Source organism: Tachysurus vachellii, chromosome 16 (assembly GCF_030014155.1).
Source record: "Tachysurus vachellii isolate PV-2020 chromosome 16, HZAU_Pvac_v1, whole genome shotgun sequence".
Classification (NCBI taxonomy): domain Eukaryota; kingdom Metazoa; phylum Chordata; class Actinopteri; order Siluriformes; family Bagridae; genus Tachysurus; species Tachysurus vachellii.
The window spans coordinates 6,659,111-6,664,919 of record NC_083475.1 but is presented as its reverse complement, the minus strand read 5'-3'; the positions used below and the strand labels follow the sequence as shown (position 1 = coordinate 6,664,919).

At 36.3% G+C, this 5,809-nt stretch overlaps 1 protein-coding gene across 1 annotated transcript in view; it reads right to left on the bottom strand.

Annotated features, from left to right (window-relative positions):
• Nucleotides 1–5,809, bottom strand: part of LOC132858746 (forkhead box protein M1-like) — a 17,165-nt gene that overhangs the window by 1,862 nt on the left and 9,494 nt on the right. The window lies entirely within an intron of this gene.

The following is a 5,809-nucleotide window of genomic DNA, read 5'->3' as shown; positions in this document are numbered from 1 at the left end:
AAATCAGACTCAGATTCTTTCATTTAGGACTACGACCTACGACTGTATGAGTTATGGCATTACAGTTATTAATAAATCATAAACCTGTATCAATGTGAAGTAGAGCTGAAGAAAAAAGTGGTGGTGAGATTTTTGAAAATTGAGTTACACTTCTGAATCAGGTTTGATTTACATACATTTATGAAATGGAAAACCAAGAGTTTTCCTTGTTTCAGGGCTACACTAATGCCGCTTTCTGAAATGGGCCACAGGAATTCTTCTTTGTTGACCTGCTTGTATCGTATGATTGAGCGTCAGCAAGATGGGTATATGCAATACCCACATTTTATTTTGGCAATGGTTACAAATGAATAAACTGCCTTTGAAATGTTACTTTAATTATGCTCATGAGTATAATTTCAACTAACTGGCTTGACTTAAAAATATTTGTTTTTTATTTGATAGATGGAGGCAATCTTTGCTGTGTCTGCCACATCCATTTCGATGACAGGAAGAAGAACGCTTCAAAGAAGTGGCGTTCATGGTCACAGTGCACAGTGTGCCAATCATGGTCACACACTGCATGTGGTTTTAAAAAAAACATGTGTCTTAAATGCCAGTGTCAAGACACCATGCAAACACCCTGAAGCGCTGCATCAGTGATAGGAAACAAGATGCGTTAACAAGATGTTTTATGTTCCAACTTGTTTGAGTTGTTTTTACTTTGTTCATGACCCCATCCCAACAAACACACACACACGTTTTTTTTAATGTATTAAGTTACATGTAATGTTGTTATTGCAAATTTATTGTACCGATTACAGTTATCAGAATAAAACAGATTTTTCATTTACTCTAATTTTTATTTATTGTTGTCATTTGTTGGCACCATAAGCGTGGTCCCCTTTACCTGGGACATGTGGGGAACAATTAATATGTATTGTACTGAATTTAGTCCCCAGGTTGTAAATGATGAGTAGCCTATTGTTTCATCTTTTATCAATGGTTCAGTAGGGTTGGGTGTTGGCAAGGATCTCACCATACTTTTCAATACAGTGAGTCACAGTTCGTTTTCATTTTATGATTAGATACTTCACATAACTTTCACTTCTTTTTCGCAGTCTTGCTGTCACTGAGAGGTATTTGGCAAAATGAATATTGAAAAGTTTGTTTGTCAGAGCAGTAGTGATACTTGTGGATACTTAGATATACAGTTGAACAGTACAATTAAATTTTTAAACTTTAAATATAATGGTTGCTATGAACGATGATGAGGATGATGATGTTATATGTATCTGCTTTATCAAAGTTATTTTCCTCCATAATACAGATAAATTTGAAGCAAATCTCTATTACCACATTTAATGTAATGAAATGAACCGTCATGACAGAAATATATATTTATATATGAATTGAAAGTAATACAAAAAATTTGAGACCAGAAATCCATCATGAGTTAAAAAACTGGCTATGATGCTCAGTTGTAAGGAATGTTTTGGAATGATTAAGTAATTTCACATTATATGTCATTTTGTGTTAAAATTAATCATTGACAACCTAAGTAACACAATATGTGGTGTTCCAATAATAACACAGAGATGCATTTAGTGTGTTCCCAAAATAACACTGATTGTGTTGTTTTAACACATCTGTTTTCAGAGTGTAGTTATTACTCTACAGTATGCTGTAGCATTTATTAACAAAGTTTTAAATAATATATACTGTATACTACAATTTACTATAGTATGGGTATTTACTACTTTAACTATAAACTACTTTAGTACTGTTTTATGTGGGCAGAATTTTTATGACCGGACACACCTGATCCATAGACATTCATGGTATAGTTTGCATACTGCTCAGGCCTGTCTTTGTGCTTAGAAACCTGGACAAGAAGGAACATGAAACAATACATAGGCTTCATATACTAGATTTGGTACACATAGCTGAAGCATTTACTTTCTCACAGTGACAGGTTTTGGAAGGAGGGAAATGGTACTCTAATGGGTAAACTAAATAGGCCTGTTTGCCATTTTTAGTAGAGCTCAAAAGAAAACATTTTAACAGAAATAAATAGGCTAGAGAAGATGCAAGAGAGCATACATTATGTATAATGTTTGCTAATCTAGGTTTTGGCAACCAATTGGCCTAATAGTCATCTACTACAAGTAGCCTACAATCGGAGACGACTACCCATCAGACTATGGTCTTAGTTATTAATTATCATAGCAGCATTAACATAAATAGAAAGCCTATGCATATAAGCCCAAACAGAAATGCAGTTTGTGTGTGTGGACCACTGACCAGGTATTCCTCAAGGTGTGGGGTCTGTTTACACAGCCAGAAACAAACAAACAAAAACAAACAAACAAACAAAAAGCTATTTTATCTAACCCTATTGAGCCTTCAAAGTGCTCTCTGAAACTACACCTGAGATGGCTTGTGTACGTTGAAATGAGAACATGAAAAGTTTGTTGTAGAGCTAAGCCAAATACATCGTTAGAAAGGTCTTGACCTGGAGAATAACATATGTCAGTATGAAGAATCTACATGGCTCCTGCTTTGAAATATTGACCTTTGAATCATCACCTTTGTGCATTTGTGAAGGCTTATAATTAGGCAACAAAAGGGGCTACAGACATGGGACCAACTGTTAATGAGAGCTCTTGACCTCAGTTATCATGTCAATATAGTCAACAACTTGGGACACTGTCAAATATGGTTAAAATTAATTTATTTTAACCTATTTAACAATTAAATATTTAAAATCTGATTGCATAAATGTGTTTACAATCCCCTAAACTCCTCACTGTACTCTCAACTCACTATTTACAACCTCCAATTATAAGAAAAACAAATGTTTTAAAAAACTACAATTCCCAACAGGTGCGCAATGCAACTTGACACAAATCATCACTAAAATTGTAGTTTTTCTGGTTTGCAATGTAGGGCTGTAAAAACATTTATCTACTGAATATCTCAACATCTAGTTCAGCCAAACTATTAATTATACTGCATCTAGATGATTAACTACGTTAAGCAAATGTACATAAGTTGTTTTTTAAGATATTTTAGCCGAAACAGTGTTTTTGGTTAGATGGGATACAGCTACGCGATTTAGGGTTAGGTTTGGGGTAGAATTCGGATGGAAACAGCGGTTCTGGTTTCAGTGATAGCAGGGTCAATAGCAACCACCATAGCAACGAACTATATAAAACTAAATGGAATAAATTCACTGAACAAAGAATGTAAAAATAAAATAAAAGCAGCCAATGGGAAAATAAAAAATAATTAATCCACATAAACTTAGTTCAGGAGCATTTCAAGCCAATAATCGTTATGTAAGAACCTACTGTATGTGACACACTGTCTTGTGGATTATGACTGTAAAATCATTGTACAAGTCATTTATTAAGTTAATCACGTTTCATTGACCTCAAGTGTGCTGTGACAATGGCTGAAAACATGACAATAACTCATTGTGGAAAACATTTTATTTTTTACAAACTTATACAGTATTTGTTTCAAAGGATTCAACTGGAAATTAAAAAAAAATCTGCAGTGCTAGTTATCATATTCATCCTCACTGTCATCCTCATTGTCATCATTATCACTATCATTGTATACCAGTGTCTGTATGCTTGGCATGGGGAGGGCCTGACACAAGTGGGGGTTGTCTGCAGGAACAATGTCTGGTACATGTGGGTGAAACATCACAATGGCTTGAAGTCGTTTTCTTTCCAGCTGATGGAGACGTTGAATGAGAGCAGCTTTTGCACCAGGCTGCTCAGTGTCTTTGATGGCAGAGCACAGAAAGGCTGCTGCTGATGGAGATGTTCAGTTACACTTTTCATTTCTTGGTAAAGCATGCGCTTTTCCTCAGCTGCCCGAGTCTTCATATGCAAGGCATCAATCCCTCGCCTTTTTAGACTCCTCGAAACATTATCTTCTTCAATCTAGGAGACAAAAGAAAACAAAGTGCTATGTCAATGTTACCAGGTGGTTTCTAATACGATTGGCAGGTAGTTAGTTTGTCAGATGGTTACTAGAGTGACTGCTGTGTGGTTACTAGGGTTAAGTAACTATACTTACAGTGTCATCAAAGCAGAAATAGACATGCCAAGAGGGATCACATGCTTCCTGAAAATCAATTGTCGCAGGGAAGATGCTCATCTGCGGGGGCCATTGAATGCTGTTGTATTCTTTTATTGCCTGTCTCAGTCTCTTGTTGGAGCTGGCTACCTGCTTGGAGAGTCTAATGGCAATGCCCTGCCCATCTGAAGCAAAGTTAGGAAACACGCATGCAGAAAAATGAATGTATTCATTTGTATTATAGTCCTTTTTAAGTTGAAACTTAATGTTTCATTGTATCTACTTATCCACAGCACTTTACCTGGATATTTTCTTTTCAGGTGGAGGAGGACTGCTCTCTCCCTTGATTCAGTTCTAGCCTTGCAGATCAGTCAGCCTCTGAGCTCACGGTCCACATCTTTAAGAGTAGACTGGAAGTCTGAATCAGACTCTTGCCATCTTCTCCTAATGTGGTGTTTTTTCTCCATGTTCAGCAGAGAGTCCTCAATTCTACAATGGTCAGCAAATAATTATTATTAAATGGTATGTACACACTTGATCAGAGAACAGTAACAGACAGATTACTGCTTACTTACTCTGTTTCACCCTCCTTGTGTGACTCTCGAGTCCCAGATCTACACATTACAAAAAGTTCAGTAGCTAGCAAGCAGAAAGCATTACTGTGGTACACCTGACCAAACATATGTTACAAGTAAGGCCTTGGTGGTAATTGATTACTAATTACACCACATTCAAGTATTGCAGAATTATTGCAAATCTTCATTTATAAGCACTGGTGACAGTTTCCTTAAAAACTATGCTGTTACTATGATCACATGTTGAAGCACATCAGCAGGGCACATAAAGACAGCTGTAATTACCATAGTCTTACATAAACACATTAAACTCTTACTTCAACTTGTAGAACTGAATCAGTCTGATGATGTAGTCCCTTTTCCATCTACAGACAGTGTCTGGAGAACAAATAAAGAAGACATTACTACCACTCTAATAAAATAATTAATTTCATGTTACTTCTTCACATAGCTTACAGGATTATATTTTATTACTGTACATGGAAAGGTAAGTATAACATTTGCAATATTCTTTGTTAATAATATTCATGACCTTAACTTAACTAATATTCAAGACATTAACTTAAGTTCCTTACTTATTGGTTTCTGTTTCTGTTGGGCTAGCTCCATCTCCCTTTTTTTCCATCTCTCCATGTCTCCTTCAGAAACCAATACTACACAACAAAAATAACAGAAACCAAGACGCACGTCAATCCTACATACTCTTGTGCAAAATGCACTTGTAAATGGAATGTAAAATTCTCCCATCTTCAACTATTGTTACCTGCTTCTTATGTGTATTGTTTACCTGGTGCCTCTCTGATGACAGAGGAGATATCTTCTTGAGCGAGAATCGATATTTTCTCTGCTTTGTCTAGTCTTTGCAGGAGCTGCACTTCTGAAAAGACGGTTTAATCTACTTATGCTTCCCAATTTGTGTGTGATTAGCTTCACTCCAGAAAATATAAAATGTATAAACAGTGAACAACCAGCACAAAATTTTGAAAGGTTATAGAGCAGTGGACAAACCTTAGGTCAGTTGATTTCCTCCGTCCATAATGCAAAAGGGCATCAGTCAGTAGGTCAAGGCGATGAGATGGAGTCATCTCCTTTGTGACTCTGGCAAATCTTCGGAGGAAAGACCACAGCCTTTCCATTCCTTCCCCATCTGTGAGCCCAAACCC